Source organism: Porites lutea, chromosome 7, assembly GCF_958299795.1.
Source record: "Porites lutea chromosome 7, jaPorLute2.1, whole genome shotgun sequence".
Classification (NCBI taxonomy): Eukaryota; Metazoa; Cnidaria; class Anthozoa; order Scleractinia; family Poritidae; genus Porites; species Porites lutea.
Genome location: NC_133207.1, coordinates 7,457,700 through 7,482,777, shown reverse-complemented (window position 1 = coordinate 7,482,777; position 25,078 = coordinate 7,457,700). Strand labels below are relative to the sequence as shown.

The following is a 25,078-nucleotide window of genomic DNA, read 5'->3' as shown; positions in this document are numbered from 1 at the left end:
ATAAAAGCAAAAGGTTGGTCATCTGCTCTGTCAAAGACATAACAGAAACAACAATAGGTCATTTCCACGATGACGTCGTTTCTTTACTACGTCCAGAATCCTTCAGGGTTTTACTTTCTTGTGCAAATTAGGGCTTTTATTATTTAAACCTCGCAGGGATTTCCAAAGTTCAAGCAGTTAACTTAAAATTTTATTATTGTAGCGCGCGCTCAAAGCAGTACGCGTCAATGTCTGCATGACTATATTTTTTTACCTCACATTGTTTATGTTTTCGTGTTGAAACTGACAGAAAGTTTATTCAAAAAGATTGTAAAATCCATATTGAGGTGCCTGAAAACTATTAATGCACCGAAAAATTTTTTTTGAAAGAAATAACTGTGCAAAGAATGATTTGCACACGCGATAGCAGATGCACAGCTCGCGCAGATGACAACTGACAACAACACTGACCTCTTTTCCCTACTGTCTAATAACAAATTCAAAATACATGGTTAACGCTTCATCGTGCACTGTTGTTGGGAGACGTCTTCATGGTCTTGGAAGGATTCCTAAGCTCACAAGAACTTATTTATAAGATTAATTGACAAAATGTCGGAGTGGGGAATTCGCTGACCAATGTTACTCGATCAAATCGCTTGGCTCATTGATTTGCACCTGCTTTAAGAGGTTGTTTGCTGAAGGCTGACAATTTTCTTAAATTTGGATGCCCGAGATAATTTTTTGTGAGACGTATCTGCGTCGCTCAATGTAGTTTTTTTCATTTCTTTTCTGTTGACAATTTTTCGTTTTAAGTAAACGGTCAGTATTCAACACTAAGCTTAAAGGTTGACGTAATTGAAGTAGCAATAACATTAATTTACATGATGTTATCTCTTGGTAAGTTTTAGAAAACTGTGATGAAGGTACATCGCCTTTTGCAAGGATAATTAATTAAAAGAACTAGGTAACGCCTTTGAATAAATAAAGGTGTTACCTAGATCGTTATAGTTACTGTTCCTTTCATATGGCTTCATCACTCATCATAAAAGCAAAAGGTTGGTCTTCTGCTTTGTAAAAAACATAATAAAAACAACAGTTTCCAAAACGAAGAGCAAAGCAAACGTTCAAGAAAAAATCGAATATATCATTCGAATAGCTCAAACTTATCAGCGATCGATTGGGGGTGACGGGAGTGCTCGTCGGAAAATTCGAGAACACCCCTAAAAGGTACCAGAAATTTGTTTTACGTTCTTGTCCTAAATTCATTTCCACTCCTAAGAGTTACCAATAGGCTATTTGCTAGCCTGCGAAAACGTCCGTTTCTCCACGCTCTTCGCCGCGAGAAGTTTCGGGCGGAGGAACGTCTGCGACTCAGCGACAGATATTCCATACTGATGACATAAAATATGTCCAGAATCCGGTCACAAGCCCTGATTGGTCGACGGAGTAGATACATTGTTTTAGCTTTTGTTTACGAATGACAGACAAAAGAAAAAAGGCCACAAAGGTCAAATGTAAAGGCGATGAGTCTTAAACAAAACAGTCAATATTTGTGGAATATAGTCTTCTCTAGAACAAGCATTTGATTTTTGCTGGAGCTCGTTCGCAGATAAACACAACACTTTACCAAAATCGACCAGGAGAAACCTAAAATTGAATATATTCATATTTGGAACCCCATGACTACCGGATTTATTATGTAAACATTGATTTGCGTCATCAGTGTGGAATTTCTGGCGCTGAGTCGCAGACGTTCCTCAGTGCGAAACGTCCCCAGCGGCGAAGAGCGAGGAGAAACGGATGTTTTCGCAGGCTAGCCATTTGCACGATGGCGTCGTTTTACTACTACGACCAGAATTCTTTTCGTTTTTCCTTTCACATTTAAATTTGGTAATCCCAGCGTGGTTTAAATAACAATAGCGCTAATTTGCACAAGAAAGCAAAAACCCGAAGGATTCAGGAGGTAGCAGCTAGTAAAAAGATGCCATCATGCAAATGCCCTATTCATCAACAACAAATTTATATAACTGGCACAAATACATTTTTCAGATTGATAACCCCGGGCGATAACCTTACTGCAGGCCCCGAAAAGGTACAAAGACAACCCTGGCAGCAGTTATCTTAGGTTCTAGCACCCTAAGCGGTACCAATCCACAAATTTAAACCCCTAAAAGGTACGACGAGCGCCCCCGTCACTTTTATAGGGGAGTACCCCTCCCCCCGGACTTGATCAACCCAACTGAACAACTGATGAAGAGTCATCAAAGCAATCCTCGTCCAGTAGCTTCAAAAACTCCTCCCAGGGATCATTTTTGGCACTATTGACATCGATGTCGTCATAGTCATCGTCATAGCCATCAGCTCCACAAATGATGTCGTCAACTAAGAACACACATCCTGTTTTCAGCCTGTCGCCTTTGTCTCCATTTAAAGGAGCCAAGCAAACGTCACCAGAGGGCAATGAGACCTTTTCGGGGTTTCCAGTACTGCTTGTTTCGTTTTGTCCTGTTATCGAATCCTCGTCAATGTCTGTGTAAACAGTTCGAGGGACATAATGACGGGGTTTTTCATCAGCTTTGCATGTTTCCCAAAGCAAGGATTGCGCGCTATTGATATCGCGATGCACCATTGTTTCCCCGTCATCGACATTTCCGTGACTACGGAACGGGACTGTTCGACTTCGATGCATAACAGGGGTAAATCTGGCAACTGAGAAAGACCAGTTAGATCTCCACAAATCCTCCGTCTCTCCCGATTCTTCGGTTTCTGCTAAGTCCAGAAACAGTTTCTTTGATGTTCCGTTTTGTTCTTTAATGGTGTAACCGGAAACCTTTCTCAATATTTGTTTTACAATGAAATTTGACATGTCTAATTCTTCCTGTAGTTCCAGATCGTCGGAGCAACAATTCGAGTAGGAAAAATTGAGGACGGCAACAAACATATTTGTAGTGATTATCACGTTAGTAAATATGAAACTGAAACTGAACAACCGGCCAAAAATAAATGGACCCGCCTCCTCCAAATCATCTATCATCTACTTCCGATTGTCATGAGAAACTGAGTCACAAAAGCTGTGGTGAAAGATGAGAAAGTTGAATATTCAGAGCCTAATGCAATAACTCCTAATAGAGCGAACCCGGTAAACATGACACAGAATATTGCAAAGAAAGACGCGATAGACGTGAAGCGGCGTCTCATAAACAAAGAAAACCTTATGACGTGCGCATTAAAATAAAAGCATTTCAGAAGACGTAGGGTTGCAAAGGCAGTTGTTATGCAGATCACAGCAGTCTCAGCTTCGGACAGCATTAACACTTGGTGAAAGCTTATTGTCACGAAAGGATTCTCCTTCAATTTCGCAAATGTTCTTGTCAGCTCTTTAAATATTTCCCATTGAAGAAGTAGTGCACAAGATGCGGATAGAATCTGAAGAAGCTCCAACCAACTCCAGACAGAAGTGAAAAAGGAACATCTTTGCCGAAAAAGTCTAACGCATTCTTTGAAGAAGCAGCAAACGAGAAAGACGCCAAAAAGAAGTACAAAAAACAAGTAGACATTATGCGCATGTGAATGTGTTGGCTTAAGAGGTATTATTCCATGGCTTTTGAAAGTTCCAGCAAATCCTGAAGGAAGAACTTCGTAGTAATATGACAACACCGCAAGGAGATTGCTCGAAGGGTTGTACAATGAGAACTCTACTATTACTGCTCTGGTTTGGCGATCGATCCAGTCATTTGCAATTAAATCGTCGATAACATTTTTGGCTGTAAACTCGTTGTATCCTAGATTGGCTATGTACCCCCCTCCATTGTATGTAGCGAAATAACCCTAAGTGTCAAAGCTACCGATTTCATCGTCTGTGCTGTACTCCCAGTTCTCTGGGCATGACAGAAACGATCGGTTGAAATATCCTGTTATTGATCAGCAGTCATCCTTGTCTTCTTCTTTGTGAGAGTAGAAGTCATGGCAAAAGGAAATATTGTTTCTAAACACACCAGGGACATCACACGAATCTGTGGAATAAAAAAAATAGAGAAAGGAAACTGGTTTAAAAAGCGCGACAATCGCTTTTTAAAGACTAGCAATACCCGGTCGAAACATCGCGAGGCAAGCAATAAAAGCACAGAATCGCACACATAACACGATGAACGATAGCTTCCATAATAAAAAAAAAACAATTCAACAAGATTAAAGAAAATGTGAGGAAAAAAGAAAAAAAAATGTATAGCGCAAACAGCGAACAAATATCAGGCAAATCCTCAGATAATACCTTTTACAACTCGGAGTTGCCTCAACCGTGGCATTCCTACCAGAATGGAACGTTTATTACCGATATATTCTTCAATTTCCTCTTGCTGATCATTATACCAATCCCCTGTGAAGATGGCAGATATAAAGCTGGTCTTCATCCATCGCCAAAAATGGGTAACATTTCGAATCTGAAAGTAAAACGTCATTGATAACAGAAGTCATTTAGCTAAGAGTAAGAACGCAACACCAAGCTGTTTTACTAAAACTATTAAAGTTTTATATTATATTGCCAGATAGACAGAGGGATGTGTGGCGTGTATTTCCTGTCAAATGTGAGTATTTTTCGCCTTAATGTATCCTTTCTCCATTTTCTTGCCTGGAAAGCGTCCTCGGTTGGGTTGCTCAAAGCAGGGTTAATGGCCCTTTTGAGCCATAATATCAACACATTTATTCTTCTAACTGGTTTTCATCATTTTTTATTTATTAATTTTTTTTTTTATAGAGATGATGTCAAAAGATCAATTATGTAGGCTATTTAGGCTATTTATTCGATTATTGCCTTAAATCTCATAACTTCCCCGCTCGATTTTGCTCTGAAGTCTGTGAGGAGAATTTGATACTGGTCACCACTCGGTCTCAATGAATTACGACAACCTGGGGTTGTCGTAACACATTTTGATGTCTGGACATAGTAAGTCTTAAAAATCAACTAAGAAAAAAAGTTGTTTTCAACAGTGGTCCAGGTAAATTTAACATCGGATTAGCGACCACTAGAAATTTTGGCAAGACTTGCTTAGGAATTGACATTGGAAAGCAGTCCGTGTTTTCTTGGTAAAGCAAAGGAATTTCTCGTTAATATATAGATTTAGCCAGGGCTAAAAGCGAGGCTCCCATTAATAAATTTATAATTTAAATTAAACAATAAACTTGTATTCGAATTCCACAATTCAGTTAACTTTAGAGCACATTTATGTGATTTTTGAGGAAAAGGCTACCTGATTTTAGAGAAAAATAATTTGCAAACAGCCCAAGAGTGAACCAAATCTTACATCGAGCTGATAGCCTCATATGTACACCCAAAAACTGGTAATCATCTTCGATCACATTTAAGAGCCATAATGGCTCTTGGCCACCGTAGATTAATTAGTGGAAAAAAAATCAGGCCAACTTTTTTGCGTTCGACAAGTTTACTTTGCAAAATCTTGTCAACAAATCTGGGTGCGTGTAAACCAACCTTTTATACCATTTATACATCACATCTGAGGTGAAACAGTAGTATGATGCACTGTTTTTATCATACCGGCAGACCTCGGACAGAAAGCAGTATTTCACAATACAAATTGCACTCATTCAATATTCATAAACTGTTAAAAAAATTTCCAAAATCACCTATACGGCCACCCGGTTCTCACTTTTGTAGTGCGAGCTGTGGCGAGTGTTTGAATGAACATTAACAGAGTTACGCTCCAACATTACAAAGAATTTATTCTGTTTATTTTTTATTTAATGGTTTATTAACGCGCGGCATTTTGAGTACATGTACTCCTGCAAGCGATGTTCACTGAACGACTGAAAACAATCGGCACAGCGATTAAAATTACACGAGAGACTACTAACAATGAATAAAAGAAATATAATTCGGTGAAACATATACAGAAACAACAAATTTCATTCAGGAAGACAAGTATTAAAGTATCCCTAAAAATCCTGAGTCTTCAAGCTTCAAGCTTAACTTTATGTTTTAAGCCGGCTTCCCGGTGTTTGCTTTTTTCAAAGACGAACTCGAGGCAAGAAAATCGCTCAAAGCTTTCTTTTCCGGCCAGAATTATAACTAAATATTCTTTGGAACGTTTTCTTTCTATTTGCGGTGAGAAACTGTCTAAAGGCTTTTTAAAGTTCTGTAAGCTTATATCAAACCTGAAACTCGGTCAGATCATTATCTCAAATCTTACAAACGTGCATAAACTAAATGACCGCATAAACTCCGCTCGACTTCATTAAATTAGATCCAAAAAAACAAACATCAAATACAATAATTTCTCTGGCTTACCATTCGAGATGCAGCTCCTGAAAGGTATCAAGAAAAGCCAGTATCGCTTCAGACTTTGCAATCCTCTTACGCATCAAGCAAGGTGAAAACGAAAACGACGCCATCCGAAATCGGATTTCCGACTTTGACAAGCGACGTATTCCTCAACCAAAAACCCAATAAACAAACTAGCCATGAATAACAGAGGACTCCTGATAGCAGCTGAATTTCATTTTGCACATCCAGCGGAAAAAGACACTTAAAAACATCACAAGTTGACACAAAACCCTGTCAGCTTCAGCTGTCAAAGTAAACAAGATTCAAGATGCTGCATAAATTTTCCGCATGAACTCACCTGTCAAATTTTGACCAATCAGAGCATAAAAATTGGACGTAGAGCGTGACCAACGCGTGACCATGGTGAGAAAAGTCAAAAGCAACTGTCTTCCCTGCCTGTAACAGCTGGCTGAATTTTCGCGTCCAAGGTCAGTTTGCAATCAAAATTTTAATTGTGTAGCACATAAACACAACATACTTCATATGAATTTAGAAAAAACTTGAACTTGAGCCTGCGATCACTTGAAAACTAGTAGCTTGTCAGCGGATAACTTCAAAAAAAATACTTGACCTCGATGGGTCGGCACCTGAGCCCGCGATACAGTCAAGTGATACTGGTCAGCGGGTACCCTGTTTTGACAGCTGTCAATTGATCAAAACATTGATGTCCAATATGTGTGCATTATCAGTTTAACTAGTAAAAGTATGAGATTGAAGATTGTTCGCGATCTAGTAAAACAATTAACTGGTGAGCGGACGGCTTCCAAATAAATCACGTCACCTCGATGAGTTGACACATGAGCCCGCGATATGGTCATGGGATACTGGTCAGTGGCTATCCTGTTTTGACAGCTGTCAATTGACCATATTGTGAATGTCCTAAAATCCTATATTAAAGATGTGGACTTGCCAAGACGCGCCTGAGACACCCCTCCCTTCCTTTTGATAGTCTCCCCTACCCCACCCGTACAATCTGTAGACGCGTACGTACGTACGTACGTACGTACGTACGCTCGGTCAATCACGTGACAACCAAACGAAAAGAGGTTGACCATATTCCATGAGTATGGGGCTCTGTCCCACGCGCGCTTCGCGCGCGGGAGCCCCGCTATAATTAAAAACCGGTCTAAGTAAAAATCCGTAATACCAACTGCTTTTTTTATTTTGTTTTTTATTAATTAATTTATTTTATTATTATTTTTTTTTGTAGTTGGTTTAAGAGATTGTTGTTGCTGTTGTTAACACAAACCTGGTCAAATTTATAAGCGCTCTTTGCCGTGCTATCCGTCAGTTTGAATCGATGGTTATTTTTGTCGCCGTAACAGACAATCATCAACAATAAAACAAACAAAATAAGAAAAGCTAACTCCTTTATAAATTTGAACATCCTTTTCTCTTTCACTTTAAACTCCTTTGCTTGTTGTATTTGATCTGAGGGCATTTCAAACAATGGTTTATCATCAGTGTCGTGTGTCGTTGCCTGAAGACCCTTGGTCCGACCACATCGCGAAGCAGCAACAACGGATATCATAATTATCTTGATCGGCTGGGAAATAAGAACATCACCAGTCAGTGACATGACAACGGAAGACAACCATCGGGCAGACTTTTTTCCTCCCCAAGCGAGTGAATAGAACACAGTCACAAGAGCCGAGGCGATGACAGTACCTACACATATAAACCAGGCTATATAAACGCAAAAGTATGGTAGTTTGCACTCTTTTCTTCTTTTGTCTTTCATGTAATGGTCTTTTCTACCTCTTGGGGCCCGATTAGCATCACTTTTACGAAAAAGCATTGTAATAAGAACGCTCGGTAACACAGTAATCAAAGCTGTTTGCACTGAAATTATCATTTGGCTTGGAATAACACTAAATGGTCCTATTCTGATGGTTTGTTGGTCTGGATTTTCTAGTCCATAAAACATAGCTGACGTAACCATGAAAAGTAGAAGAAAACAGCAACAACAAGATGCCCTCTGCGCACGCGTAAAGGAACTCTTGGGTTGCTTGCAAACAACAGACCACCACAAGTGATCGTCGGCGATCCCTGTTTTTTGTAAAATGTTAAATTTTCTTTTAAAACCTATTTCACTGTCTGCGTTTTCAACATAAAACATCACTGTAGTATTTCCATCATCCTTATCAAGAGCTAGCCATTTATAGCAGCTTATGATCCACTTTTCGCCTGTCTGACTATCTATAACTGCAATTTCACTAAGAAACCAAGATGCATTATTTCCAGAACTGTCGTGTCCAATTTTTACTTTAACTAGAGACCCCAAAGGTTGCGGTAGACATATTAAAAAGTTGTCCGTGTTTCCTTGCGCGAAAAATTGCCTTTCCTCCAGGCATCCATCCACGAGGTTGATGACGTCGCTCACACCCTCTGTACCATAAAGGACCATCGAAACATTAGCCGAGGTTCCTGAGTTTCTCCATGCGCCCGTAGTTATAGATACTATGTATTCATATTCGCAATCATCATTATGGGTCACTGGTATAATAGGGCCGTCCTGAAAGACAAATTAGACAGGTTTTCTTTGTTCTGCATGAGCAAAAATTACTTGTAAACGTGCTTCATCTTGACACAGCAAATGAGTTTTTTCACTTTTTTATGTTAACATGAGTGCTAAGAAGGTATCTTGATCTTTTGAATCAGATTCGTTGGGGAACTTATTCTTAAAAAGTCTTAAGTCCAAGTGTTTTGATTACTTTCGTAACAATGAATAAGTTCCCCAACGAATCTGATTCAAAAGATCAAGATACCTTCTTAGCACTCATGTTGACATAAAAAAGTGCAAAAACTTATTTAAAAATAATTTACCTACTTATCTGCTACTAATAGTGCGCTTTTTCGGCTGCTGCTATTAATCATGCTGTCTGGGAATGTTAAATAGATAACATGTTAGGAAGTTTAAGAAAAGACGTTTTTGAGGTACGTACATACGTTTAAGGCCCTTTTCACGCTACGTCAAAAAAAATAGAGTTTGGTGTTTCCAAAAAATTTCAAACTGTTGTAATCACCAATTTTCCGTTTTCGCTTAGTGTCTGAGACACGCAAAGTTTTTCGTATAACCAGAGCTGTCAATTAAAGGAACCTTAATTGGTCATGTTCGCGAACTAAGATGACACAACGAAGTATAGTTGGAAGGAACAAAGAATTGTTTTGTCTGACAAAAACTGTAGGCCTCCAAATCTACTCGACCACATCTTTGAAGCTTGGTAACACTTGAGAAAATTTTCTGGTAGGTGAGAAAAATCGTTTGCTCTAGAAATGGCTTTCTGTTGACATATTTTTTTGCAAAAAAAACAAAAAAAAAAAGTTTACCATAGTGCGAACAGGGCAGAATCGATTTGCCAAATACATTTGGGCAAAACCACTGCCCAAGAATGCAAAAGTCCACTTTCGGTTAACGTGCGTCGCTAAAACACGTCTTTGCTTAAACTTCCTATTGTTGATTTGCATGTGACGTCACGGCAGCAATGTTGGTTGACAAGAACAAAAGTGTTTCTCCTCTCTGGGAAAGAAACATTTTTTAATGCAAATTATGCAAAAAAAATAGTGTTTCTTAAACTAATATGGCGGTGCCGCCTTGTCACGTGGTTGCAAACAAGAATTGTAAAATATCGTTAGAGAAGATACCTTAGCAGCATCTCTTTTGTCAGCTCGGCGTGCGGCAACTAGAACTAGAAAATATACCAAACATACAACACAGACAGCGATCAGGACTAACAAGTCACCAGGATCCAAGTTTTCCATTGTCCGCTTGATTGCATCGAAATCGATGGCGTTTGGTGCCACAAGGAATTCCCCACCGAAAGAGGTCAAGTGATTACAGAGACATTCCAGAGATGTACTGCTTGAATTGCTACCCCCCTATGAATGAAAGGCGTACCACTCGGCTTTCAGTAAGACGATACTCAGTCAGAATATTTTGGATTTGACTTGACGTCCCTTACGAGGGCTTTGTGAGAAGATACTTTTTGTTGTTATGACAGTTGTTTTTAGTATGCTTGCCCTTACAGTAATTAGCCATGAATTAACCATAATAATTAACTGGCAACACTTATCCAGCCATTCGAACCTACCCCTCCCATTTTCTAAGAACGCTTAGGGGAGAGGTTGAAGCCAGTTCAGTTGAAGAGGTTCTAGCTAGTTTTGAAAAGAAGGTCTAGGGCGTATTTATAATGTAAAGCTAAAGTTGTTCACCCAAAGAGTGTAGGCTTGTGTAGAAATCTGCCGTTACATGACAAAACGATGTAAAACAGGGGCACCCAACAACGGAATGTTTTCAAATGGCTCACAAGTGTCTCAAATGGTTTTCTCTATGCTTTAGAAGACTTTTTGGTTAATAAGGAGCTGTCCTTGAGAAATATAACCCCTAATGGGTCCAGTCGTACTTTCATTAGAAAATTCTAGGGGGCCTTCATTTCGTATATCGATTTTGTGAAATCACAACCTCCCAAAATCGTTCTAGGTATAAGTTACTTGAAAAAACCCACATATCTTAGGAGAGTGAAACAGCTGTCCAGAAATTATCTTGTAGCCAATATTTGTTTCTTCGAACCGTTATTTTACTGAAAAAACGTCTTTGGGTGCCCCTGATTTGTTTCACTTTCCAAGGTTTCAAATTGATCGCCCTTACTATGCATCCCTCATTTGACCACACTTCTTCGCTCTCAGACCAAAAAGCACACCAAATGGTATCCACATAAAAACTGTAGTTTACAGACGTTTGAGGGTCGTATATGGGCTCGATGACAACGAGTTCTGGTGGTGGGGTTGGAGGGGGATTTTTGAAGGTGACGCATCTGTCATGTGACAGACTTGCAGACATCAGCGAACGCCTGTTTCTTGATTGGATAGCTGTGTTTCCTTCATCCAGTCGAAGACCAAAGTAGTAGTTCCCCGGTTTGATTGCAGTGAACCAAATTTCTCGGACAGCGAAGTCGTCTTCATTACCACCGCAGCCTGAATCGGATATATTTTTCTCGCCAATTATTGAAACCACGTCATCGAAATCATTTTCAGATGGTTGTTTTCCATATTTAATGTAAACCGTAAAATATGCCTGTTGGCATAATTTTATGGCTGCATGCAGTTCGGTGTACTCATGTTCAACGCTAACGATGTGATGATTCATGATTCCAGGACTTAAGAATCGTTTCGAAACTGGAGTAGAGTTTGTATTGTTTGCGTTTTGCGAGAATGGAACTGTGATAGCGATGTTAGAAGGTAAGCCTTTAATTTGCAGTGTATGGCCTTGGTCATTCTTCAAATCCACGCTGACGATTTTGGAATTGATATGATTGGTGCTGTTAGTTGACAGCTGGGGAATGAATTCGTAGGTGATCATCTAGGCAACAAATCAAATACGACATTTTAGTGCTCGAAGAAAGTTATTAGAAATCTTTAACTTTATCCATTTTGCTGGTCAGCAAAATTGAACAGTAAGGTGTGAAATGCATTTTAGTCATCTTAGCTTAAGATTAAACACATGAATCGCTGTCTGCGATTTTTAAAGGTGATCCAGACCTTCTATATATTGAGGGTTTTCACTCACGTGGTCAGCATCTATGCAAATTAATTGGAAAGAAACGAAAGCATCCACATAAGAAGAGAGTTCAACTCCCACAGGATTTTTTTGAGAAACCAAAATGGCCGCCGTTTCATTACTTTGGAACACCAACATGGCTGCCGCGACGTCATGTGAAAACGCTCTGATCCATAATTTACCTGAACTCCCACCTCGGGAGTTTCTGCAAATACTTCAGCCATTGTTTTATTGCTGAATTCGGGGAGTTGAAATCCTGCGCCTCGCTCGTTATCCTTTACAGCCAGTCGTGTTATATCCTTTACCTCCTCTCTCCCCAGAACAGTGGATTGAAGCTTATTTTTTACCGCGGAATATTCTTCTCCAGGCTGTTTCAGTGAAAGCATTGTGTTGGTCATTACATCTGTCAGTACATGTAGCTCTAAGCGCATCTCGGCTCTCCGCTTTTCCTAAGAGAAAATTGATTTACAAGCTTGAGTCAGCGTTAAAAATAATTACCAATATTACTAAATTCTTCGTGTATGTGATGTGAAGAATTGTGCAGACCGAGGAATCAGACGCGGCGAATGTTTTGTGTGAATAATAAGGAAAGAGGTAGGAAAGTTACGGTACAGCCATTGGAAACTCAAATTTTCTCCTGATTTCCTGCAGTTTCTATTTTAAATCGTCCCACTTTAAGCTGCATGTTCTCTAAAACCATTTTGAGAAGACTCAGGAGATCATGACGATTTGGTCAGTACACTTCAGACTGTTGGCCTATCAGCTCTAGGCTTTACAGAATTCCACTTCAATCATTATTATCCCAATACTACTCATACTATATATACATAAAGATACTACTTTCATGTGAATCAGTGTTTGTGTCTGTGTTTTGACCACTTGTTTATCTGTGTCACTATTTTTTCCATTGCATCCTGTTATTTAAGAATCCACCTTTTTATTTTATATTTATTACTGAGTTTTAGTACCTTCCCATTTCTCTTTATTTATTATTATTCTTTTCTCTTGACATTTTTTTTATATTCTGTAGAGAAAAAAGAATACTATTACCACGGTGGTATTTACCTCATTCGATAGTGAAAAGCTTCCAGTACTGTTTCCCTCAAATGACTCAGATGTAGCTTTTTTCATGTTGCTGATACAGTACAAGTAAGACCGGACCCCTTCCTTGATGAGTCTTGTGTCAGTTTTATACTTGGCTTTCAGTAAAAGCACTCCTTTCATGTCATCAAGTTTGACTAAAACCGTACGCTGGAAAATCAAAGCATTTTGGTACAATATTATAACGATATTTATTGCAGAACGTGGAATACCGTTTTAAAAGTTAACCTGTCATAGCAGCAAGGCCGGCTTCCATTTTCTGAAACTGCCCAAAAATTTGCACTTGCACTTACCTTCCACCGTTTTGTTTTTGTTTGTTTGTTTTTTTCTTTAAATTTGCATGATGTTTACCGCGTTAACCTACTAGATGAGTTCAGCCGTCTAGAAAATTTCAGTTGGTGCCCTTAGACTCTACGACGAGGACGACTGCGCAAGCGAGATTCTTTCAATAGTTAGTAGTGCGCTCGCGTGAACAGCCTCATTTTGGCAGGAAAACATGACATTTGTCACTGCGAGTTTTTGCGAAAATGTATTGGCGAAACAAGCTGTCAAATGTTAAAAGTTTTAACATTTTTCAATGGGAAGAAGTCGTGCTTCAATTACTATGAAGATTTCCGGGATGTCTTTAAGTTTAATCACGTCGTCTCAGTCGTCTTCGTCCTCGAAACTAAAGGTCTCTGCTTTGAACTAGAACTCTCTAAAAAGATCTTTTGTTCTCAATTAAGGGAGAAAGGATAAAAAGGCCAGTCGAAAAAGCCTATTATATAAGCCTATATTTTCAAAATTACTGGGGACCATGTTTTCGCAAGTGTGATCTTCGGAGTTATTTAAATCACGTTCTCTCGATTTATGTGAGGCAGTTTCCAGTGACTAAAACAGAGAGCGTTTTATAGGTTACCATGTTCTTAGTAGTCAATTTGTCGATGTCCTCCGTTGCTTTGCCCAACATAATTGCAACCTGAAATAGCCGTTCAAGGCTCTCCACGTTGACTTTAGTAACCCTGGAAATAACGTGCTCAATGACCTGCAAGGAAATTAGAAAGATAAATATATCATTTCTATGTGAAATAAAAAATATAACTTGGGAACTTTCAACATGAGTAACATGGCTACTAGAGTTAAATAGGAAATAATGCTTATGTTTTGAGACGTTTTTCAGTCCTTGAAAACTAATGCTTGAGAAGTATTTTAAATTATTAACTGCTCTCTTAAATCATTCTTAAGTTTTGATTGTGGTTATTGAGTCACTTTCCAAGTACATCAAGCGCAGTGAGGCGATAGGCTGGTGACTGTGTGTGCGTGAGTACCTTCTCATCACTGGGACACGTACAAAAAAAAGTGTCCTCAAGGTTTCTCTTAAATTTTGACAAATAAACACTTGAGCTGTCTTTGCGTGGCTTCAAATGATTTGTTACCTCAGGAAAGGAACACGATAATAAATTCTTACCAAATACAGCTCGGGTTTGTGCAAAAGGGAACGGAAGCAATCAATACTCATACCACCACGTAGTATGATATTTAGCCTAGCTAATCCTGGCATTATCTAGAATGTAAACATTAAGGCCATGTTCGCATTATACTGAATAGCTTTACGTGCCGACACTAAAAGCTATCCTGTATAGTGACCTGTCCGATATGTGACTATCCATTCGTTTGGCGTAGCGCTGTTACGGTAATTGCCCCGAAATCACCGTTGTTATCAGTGAACACTGGGAGGCCCTATCCTGTATGGTTTTCGTGTGAACATGACCTAAAGTAGTAGATGATGGAAGTCATGATCACCACAATGCAGTAAAGAAAGACCCGCAATTTTTTTTTTCTTTTTCAGCAGCAACAAACAATGCAAAATCTAGAGGTAAACGCGGGTTTTTCTTTGATTCTACAAATAGACAATATGGAACGTACTTTCTGTTTTGATATTACGCAGACATTTCTTTGAGGTAAATACGGAAGGAAAGGACCCCGAGTGTCCTAGGTGCTAGACTGCGATGACAACAGACACCATTTTCGGCGAGTGAAACAGGAACCGAAAGAGGCGTCTGCTCTCGCACTCCATTCAGGTGCAGTATAAGCAGTTAAGTTAAAAAGAGAACTTGATAATAATTAAAGTAAGTCGTTACCCATTCATGGAAAATTTCATTGATCCGATTTTTGGCCATTTTAGCCGAATCGAGAAGAGATTCTGCTCGTCTAATGACCAGGTTCGATTGATCCAGCATCAAGAAACGATCCATGTCGTCAGCCATTTGCTTCAACGCTTCATAAATCATCTCGTCATTCTTTGGTTCAGGTGGCGAAAAAACCTTTTAAAAAAGAGAAGTAAAACTCAAAAAGGGATTGAAACGTATTATTCTCATATGTTTGCCTTGTCCGATACTCGTTAGTATTCATTTACGCGAGTACCCTATTTGGATGGAGAAGAAAAAGATAACTGACCAAAAGAACTTCGTTACAACGTGATAGTTAATTTATCTCCACATAACCGCATTCACTCAAAAAATAGGCAGCTTAAGCAAAAACGACGGCAACGCCTACAAAAACGTCACTTTAAAGTGAATTCACGCTGCTTCAACTTTGTTGCGCGTATCCCACCTTGTTCAGATCGTCGAATGTTAGCAAATGTTTGGGGGGTTAAAAACTAAAGACTACATCGAAGTTCAAGGGAAAAAAAGAAAGGCTTTGTCTTGTGTTTTCGCCCTCTACAAGGGGTGAAATTAGGCACTTTGACGTCGTAGTCGTGCAGTAACAGCAACGAAATGAGCAAAAAAGCGTGATGTGCGTGCAAAGTTGTTGTTAAACCTATTGCGTTATTTGAGACCACAGCATGGTACTAAAAAAATGACTGATATTTACAAGCATTGAGCGCGAGTTACACGTTTCAACCCCCTATGAGTTCTGGGAAACATTAATCTGAGGGTGATCTGATACTGCATTATTAAATGTTGGATGGAATCAGCTATTAAAGCACTCTACATTGCGTAGCCTGAGAAAACAGCCGCGCCCCTACTGCGGGTTTCTTCGTGAAATGACCTTTGACAAACGAGCGCAGAAATTCCAATCCTTATAACTCGTCGTTACTCAGATCTGGGTAGTGCTTCTCATGGAATGAAGCAAATTTTCAACCAATCAGAAGTACTACCTACATCAGACGTCACTTTGCGGAGAAACCAATGATGGCGTCGCGAAATGCTGGCCGTTTTCTCAGGCTAAACACCAAAGCGTATATTTTGTAAGGAAAAGTTAATTACATGTAGCATTCATCTCGCCAGCTAGTTTCTATTTTAGGGTGTTCTTTAAAATTCGCATCTGTACTGCTCCAGACTTCATGATTACATATGAGTTCCAAATTTCAGGTAACTTTGCGTGTACCGTAAATGACCTAATAGACGCCCTGTTAAATTTAAGGTGCTTAAGTGGGGACGTTTATTAAATGGGAGGCGTTATTGTTGTAATATCTGTAAAAACAAGTGCACAAATTTAAAATGCTTTCGGTTAAGATATCACCACATTATGTAAATAGATGGCTATCTAGTCCATCCATTGATAAGTCTAAGGCCATTTAGAGATCTATATAGAAGGTCAACGTGGGTATTAGATTCCTTACTTCGAATCCGAGATTGAACAAGATGCAATACGCAAACTCTGGCACAATTGATCACGTGATCGGAAAAAATTTGAGCTATTTTGCTTCACTTAACTTTTTGTATTTCCTGTTTTCTTAAGTTTGTAAGGGATCACTTATGATTCAGAACATCTTTGATTTCAGTAATATTTTCCCAACCTCGCCCCCAGAGCGTTACCATTAGAAAATAGGGGTGGGCAAAGAGAAAAGCCCCTAGGGAAATGCCTTCGCACTGAAACTTGCTTGATAGTGAATAAACACTCCAAAACGAATTTCATTAATTCTGTTAATAAATTAGGTTAGATATTTACTTTCTTACTTGAATCTGTAGAAATTCTTCAGTCACTGCTCCAAGGGCGTCTAATATATCAACCTTAAGATCCACCTTAAATTCAGGCGCCAATGGCGTAAGATGCACGATACAATGAGATAAAGAGCCATACCACAGCATATCGAATGTTCCATCATCTAATTTACGATAGAATTCATACATCAGTGGTTGGTCACTGTCAGCCCATCCTTCACAAGAAATGTTTAGCCCTATTTGCAGCACGTCGCTTTCCAGCTGCGTAGCATTGCATGACCCTCCTGCAGGGGCTTCAGATGTTTTAAATTGGTATTCTGCCCATCCGCGCTCACCAAATAGAGATCGCACATCGACGGTTAAACGATACTCGAAACCGGGTGAAAGCTCTTGTGGTTTCAGAACCAAATTCTTAGAATCCACTTTGGTTAGGAGATAGCGTGCCAAGTCTGTTTCATAAGTCCATACGAAATGTGAGGAATTTCCTCCTTTTCTGAACATTTTCCAGTTGTATATCAAAGAGGTATAACAACCATTTTCATTACAAGGACTGAGAAAAAGGGATCTCAAAGAAATAGTAGATGACGAGCTGACCATAGGAGCACAGTTTAGGACGCACCTATTGCAAGATAATGAAAAATTTGAGTGTTTTAGACAAATTTAGAGGAAGGGAATGTTGCTAAAATAAGAACGAGGAATGGAGGATATGAAAAATGGGAGCATACACTGGGTAATGTATTTAATGACTGGGTTAGAGTTTTAAGTGGTTGTCAGGACGGTTTGCTCGGTTGTGATTCCTTTCCAGGCATTGGGGGTGTTTTTTTTTTAAAGACTCCTTCCTGGTATAACACTCAAATTTGGGCAAAACCTTTCGTTTTACGATGTTAAAATAGACCCAAGTAATCGATTATTTAAAGAAGATTAATGCTTTTCTAGTCAACACCACAAATATTCATGAACCTAGCGCTGTTAAGATAAAAGGGATGTTCAAAAATGTTATTGGTTTTTTTGGGTACCCGCCCATGATCTGTTCGCCTCTGCTTGCAAAGCAGTACTTCCCGCGCCAACGGCAACTGGCCTTCACAGATTGAGAGACACGTGGTCGTTTCTGCGAGAAGTAATTTGCCACAAAAAAAGTTCAACAGTCCTTTCTGAACCATTTTTTGTCCCCTCCTCCCACCCCAATCAAAAATTCCTCGATCCCCCCCCCCCCCCCCCAACTGGGATATGTGAACACTGGCTAAACTCCGTTTAAATAACTAGCCATAAAGCCTGGTTTTCACTAGCGCATAAGCATAAGGACATACGCACGCGCAGAATGGCGTATTTGACTCAATTCTCGATACCATTTCTCTTCAACCCGATGATAAACAAGATGGCGGACGAAGAGTCCCCCATATTGCTTTTGATATGTTTTGATATGTTCGCAGAAGGTCTGGGTCAAGGTGACTTATGATTGACCCACGGCCTTGTGCTAATGCTTGTGCTTATGTCGACCCGTTTTAACTAGTCAAAGCTACGATATAAGCATAAGAACAAGCACAAGAAGAACAAACTCGTCTGTTTTTCTTGTGCTTATGCTTATGCTTATGTCCACCCAGTTTTCACTTGCTTACTAATGTGCTTATGCTTATGCGCTAGTCAAAACCAGGCTTAAGTTTCCGCCTGAAATAAATATTTGCTAATTTGGTGTAAAAATGAATGTACTACCGTCTGTATATCATGTCACTTTACTGAATTAAGAACTTACCTAATTCCAATTTCAACCATTTCTTCATCACGGAGGTGCAAGGTTTGTACTGTGTGTGCAATCCTTCGGTCTGACTGTACCGCTAGAATTATGTAATATGTGGTATTGGTGATCAGTTGTGCATTATTTAAAATGATCTTTCCATAAGTTGCGTGTTCTTTAAAAACACCAGTTCTAAGCACCACGGGCATGTGACCCATGTGAGTTTCAAAGTATTCAAGAGCTTTTAAGAAAGTCTGAGAAGATCTGTTTCGTGTTTCGTTCAAAGCCATTGCTGATGTTGTGTTAAGTGTCTCGAGTTGCCTCGTGAAAGAGGAGTTTGTGTCCGAGCCATTTATCCTTCCCGACATGTATCCATTGTCTATGGGTTCCAGAAAGAACCAAGAAAAGGTCATTGCATTTGTTTCTACTTCATATTCTGGGTCAAAAGATCGGCTACCATCTACAGTAACTGGTTTTTTGATGGACCTCGCAACCTCCGATCCTCCCGTGATGGACGCCACAAGAGCAGATTCATGAACGTCCAGAAAGGCAAAATCTCTTGATGCCAGTTCTCCTCCTTCAATAATTAGTTCAAAAATGACCAGTTTTAGCCCAGTTGTGAGCATTCGTCTTCTTATGTGTAATTCAAGGTTTGGGGCTAACGAATGATTATTTGCTGAAATATTAAGCGGTGGATAAGTAATATTAAAAATGGACCAGCTGAACGTCACTTTTCTTGTTTCTTGGTCGTCGGGGTCAAACCACGCCTCAAATTGCCTTGTCTCGTCACGTCTGAATTTCATCGCTTTATCAGGTTGTGGTCCAGCATTTGTAATTCTCACCTCTGGTATATCAACTGCCAAAAACAAAGAATTCTAAGGGTATAAATGGTACATATATACACACTAGACTAGACTATAATTACTAGACTACTAGACTATTAGCTGTAATAGCTATCGTGCGCTCTTCTTATATCTTGCTGACCTGTAAAATATTTCATTATGTCAACTAGCTGCCTGGCTCTGCTTGCGCCTATGGTTATTCCATGCAACCAGTACTCGATCTTTTTTATATATATATATTTTTTCATTGTCGTAATTTATTTGTAGGCAAGAGAGACACTATAAAGAAAGATTGTTGTTGTTGTCTAGAAGGATCTGAAAGGAAGAGAAAGGTAAATCTAATAGGATTTCAATTTTGTACAGTCTATCATTTATTAGTGAAGAATAATAATGGGAAGGGGAGGGGGGCTTATTAACTTTCTTCCCCTAAAAAGGGAGGGCCTATTAGATAGGGGGGCTTAATAGGGGATTTGCGGTATTTCACTTACATTCTTGCTTCTGCACAAGTCAATTATTTCGCTTCCCCTCGTTGCTTTTTAGATTATTTTGTCATCAACACCACCACATTTCAGCATAGTTTTCCTTCTTACCAAATTTTGAAGTCAAACGAATGGCCTAAATCACACACCGTTATTAGCTACTTCCTATACCTGAGTTGAATAATATGTATGTTGCAATTTAGTTGGAGGATATATATTATTTGTGTTAGGTTTTAAATAATGTATTTATTTATTTATTTATTTACTTAATATATATTTTTCTTTCGACAGTTAAAATTTGTCAATTAGTGTACAATGTAATTTGCTGCCTTTTGTACTTAAAAGTAGCCTAATTATTATCTTTGAAAAGCCTATTCTGGAAAGATTACAAATATGCGTGTATGTCACTGGAATCGCAACGTTCGATTTAAAATTATCGGTACCTTTGCAGCCATAGAGTTCCACTCTCATTGCGATGAAATGATTCCAACGCGTTGGTCGGAAGCGGATGAAACGGGCCTTGATGATTGGTGGAGCAAGATTGTGATATATCACTCTGTCGCCATCGCTGTTTCCAACAAAATCCTATGATGAAACAAAGTAAAAGTTAGGAATTCAGAGTAGATTTTGTGATGTTAAGACAGTTCCTAATACAGTTCTTTTCTGCTTATCATTATAAGACTGATTAATTATGATGCAAAAATTATGCAGATCGAAGATATCAGCATAATCTTTCACATCATAGAAAGGCTGAATTCGATGATTGTTTTATTATTCATTTAAAATTAATGAATTTCTAAGTTCTTAACGTCGAGCTTCCCTCCTCGCCGAGCGACTGTCGAAACTTTGGCCTACGTCTTGGCACGGTTTCAGGATGTAAACATTTTTTTTCTTGCATATGCTCTTCAAAGAGCAGATAGCCATGGGCCGCATTGTTTTTAGTTCACTCTCCTTTCCATGTAAATATATGATCGATCAACGTCGTTTCCACGCCAAGATACTATCGAATCAATGGTATATTGCTCGCATCTTCCAAATTTGGTCAACGACGGCTGGCCGTAAATGATTAACTGGGGATTTTAGTCTCAGAAATGGCGAAATCATTTGATTGACTGATAATCGTCTTTGTATAACGCCAGTAATTAACATGATGGGTTATTATCTTTTTCATTTGTTTGAATAGCCTTACCTTACGAGTTGTCTCCCCTTGTGCTTTGTAGTCCTGGAATGTTTCGTCATCACGTCCCTTGTACTGGAGAAAGAAACTCTTTACCCATTGTCTACATCTGCAATGTCTTCCTTGAGTGGCAACCCGTGTTACTATGTAGTTGTGCCCGACTAGATCAATTTGAAGCCATTGATTCCGGTTCTGGTTTTTAGCTACCCAACAATTTCTAGAATTTACTCTCCCATAGATGGCTGCAAGGTTATGTGCGTATTCGGAAGACGCACTTATTTGTTTGTCGGTGATCATCATGTTTTCCATTCCGAGAGGCCAAATAACTCTACATTCTATAAATAAGCACCGAAACAAAGCTTTCAATTACAGTATATGCCCGTTAATACGGTCACCAATGGGCCAAAAAAGTATGGCCGTATTAACGGGTGACCATATTCAACGACAGTTTTCTACCAGAAAATCAGAATGGTCGTCTCACCGGGCAGCCAAAAAAGTGGCCGTAATAAAGAGGTGACCTTAAGGCGGGGTTCACTGTAACCTTTCATTCAAGATAACCTTACTGCACTTTTCAAAAACACGCAAACTTTTACGTTCAAAACCAACTGACGTTTGCTTTTTTCGCTGCCAGCAATTTTCTTAGCGGACCTCTTGGAAAACAGAACTTTACTTATACGGGTTCAAAAGGTCATGGTTTGTGATCTAAGATCGGTGTATTTTGATCCGTTTTGTGCTTTTCTGTGTTTCAAGGTTGGTTGCTTGTGATTGTAATTATGATTACCGGCAGCGAAAAATCAATTGTAAAGGCGGCTTTTGAACTTTAGAGTTCACGTGTTTGTGAAAAGCGCAGTAAATGAACTTGTGCTGATATCATTTGTTCGCAGAGTTTAGCTGCAGATCGTGTTCAATCACGTAGTCAGCAGCTTGTGTCTCTGGGGGATAAGGAGAGAAACTGAGACGCAAAAGGGAGCTTGCCTAATCTCCTCTGAAGGCCCTAGTCTTGATCTTATGTGTATATGTCTCTGCCCTAAACGTTCTAAAACAAAATAGCTTGAAAATTATCTGTCACCAAGACAACGCCTATGCTCTCTTTTTAGTTAATCAAAAATTTCCTATGAGCCATCTTTAAAAAAACTCGGTTCGTAAATCCGTCATTCTTTGTTAATAACATGACGAATACTGTAAAATTTCGAGAGTAACCCCCGGGTTTATATTTTTCAAAGGCCCTTTTTGAGAGGCTTATTTTTGGAGGGAATCATTCTGTGGGGTTTATGTGGGGAGGGAAATTTGCGTTTCAAAATCGACTGTGCTAGCTTATAGTTGGAAGGAAATTTACCGTTTTTGCTTTGTTTTACTTTGTATTTGAGGGCAATTTCCAAGCCCCTGGGGGCTTATATTCGGAGGGGCGATTTAACGGAGGGTTTTTTGTGTTACGGGTTTCAGGGGCTTATACACGGAGAGGTTTATTTTCGAAATTTTAGGTTAGGTGTTCTCAACTTTGAGGTTTTTCCTTTATAATAGCTTTGACTATAACAACCTTTAGACGCTACTGGTTCTTCTGGATCACGAGGGTAGAAGAGCTTGCGCCAACATTCACAGGAAAACGGCGTCGTTTGAATACACACGGAATACTCTGGACAGTCTATGAAAGCAAATTCAAGTTACATCAAGGAATTTTTAACTGATATTGACTACCTAAATGGTATTTAGCTCAAATTTGACAAGATAAGCTCTAGACTTTATGAACGGCATGTCTCGTTGCATTAGTTCTAGACCTGAGCATGGCGACTGATAAATATTTTCTACTTCAAACGCTTCAAGAGCAGATAATGAATGATGACATATTTTGAATGTAATCTATCTGTCCTGTGCGTGTTTATCAAAAAACAAGAATAAATGCTTGGTGATACCCCGTGAAACCATAAAAAAGACAAAAAGCAAAACAGTCATGTTCAACAACGCATCCCAATGAATAATAAATAAATAATCAAATGATATTTTACAATAACTGAGCGAATCCTCGCGCGCTGATTGGTCAGCGAAACTGATAAATATGATATGGCGCGCGAATCCTCGCGCGCTCATTGGTCAGTAAAAACTAATCGCGTAACATTTTCCGAGAAACTTCGCAGGAAACTAAAAATCAGTGTTATTGTAGAAAAAAAAACCTACCACAATTTTTCACGGTCTACACTCTTATAGACCATAGAAATGACGCCATAAAATGCTCAAAACTTTGCAGTGAAATCACTCGCCTGCGGCTCGTGGTTCCACTTGAGTTGTGAACGTTTTATGACGTCATTCATATGGTCTATAAGAGTGTAGACCATGAAAAGAAGTGGTCGATTTATTAAATAGAAATTTATTAAATGATTTATAATGATGATTAATTGATTGACTAAAAACAACTAATAATTATATTTACTACAGAATCCAGTTATTCCCTACAAGTTCCAAGCTCCTATTCTCTCTCACCTTCACACCAAGTCCCATTTCCTGTGTATCCCCTCATACAATGACAAGAAAATGAACCAAAATTGTTTGTGCAGATACCAAATTGGTGGCAGTTATGTTCACTATTTTCGCACTCATTCAAATCTGCGTACAAAAAAAAGATCAAAAGTCGGTTTTGTTAACCACTGACCAATATCACATGACCACTTCGCGGGCTCAGGTTATCAGCCATGACGTATTTTTTACGTTTTCCGCTGACAAGTTTCTATCCTTTAACGGATTGCATACTCAACTCGAAAAGGATTTCTTTGCAATGATAATTTACAATTTAATTGTTTCAAGTAAATTATAAATTTATTAACGGGAGCTCCCCCTTTAGCCTTGGCTAAATTTAAATTCTTTATTTGAGTAAGGCAGTATTTCTTATAGCGGAACGTGTGGGACACTATTTAGTTAATTGCTCATCGAAGTAATTGGGTTGTGACGTAATTGACCGCTCTTAAATCTGCCACTACATGTAAGTATGTGAAATGCTACACTAAATATGAAGTTTGCAAACTTTTCTGTATTTATCGTATTTGAAAATAACAACTGGTGAGAAATAGAACAAATGTAAAAAAAAAAGTAATTTGAGGCCTGTAGTGCTTATGTTACAGATCTAACAACAATTTAAAAGTTTCAAAAATCTCTAAGGACCCGGGTAGGAAGTTTTTAAATTTTTTACCATATAAATTCTTTTTTGTTTTTGGCGAGAGAAACCCTCGTTACTTTTGAGATGTAGGCGTGAATAGTCACAGACTTAAAGTTTAAACGCTCTTTCTATTCTCTATCCTACCAAAACAAACATCTAGTTCTGGTATTTATAGAATTTGATTGCGTGACCATCTGTTACGATAAACGACTGAATAAATTTGGCCTCGTAATTGTCGGTTCTGTTAAATAGCCTGAACAGCTCATTATAGGTTGCTGCATGGATCCACTAAGTTTTCAGACTGAACGAAGCGCTTAGGAAATGATAGAGAAATTAGACTATATTTATTTTCTTGTAAATTTTGCACGCATCCCAGACCTCCTATATTTCCTATTCATCCTATAATTTGTATAGGATCGTATAAAAAGCCTATATTTCAAGAGCTGTTCCTAAATTGCCTATGATATCTGCATTTTGCACTTTGAAGCCACTTTGTTGTGAATTAACAAAATAAAAATTCTTCATAAGGAAAAATAGTATTTTGTTAATTTTCTTTTAATTTGTTTTTAATTCTCTTTTTTTTTTCTCTTTTAACTTTTATTCTGTAAACAGCCTTATATATTGGCAGACAATTCCTATATTTTCCTATATTTTGAACTTGGACAGCTTATTTTTCCCATTAGATTTTCCAAAAAGTGGCTGGGATGCGTCAGTGATTTTGTCATAACTTTGACACTTCTAAAGTCGTAAAGTTGAATGGCTACAGTAAGTAGTGGCTAGAAAAATTACTGTACCTAAACAGT

General features: G+C 38.8%; 1 pseudogene; it reads right to left on the bottom strand.

Annotated features, from left to right (window-relative positions):
• Positions 1 to 3,009: 3,009 nt before the first annotated feature.
• Positions 3,010 to 24,469, bottom strand: LOC140944375 (polycystin family receptor for egg jelly-like; annotated as a pseudogene).
• Positions 24,470 to 25,078: the final 609 nt, after the last annotated feature.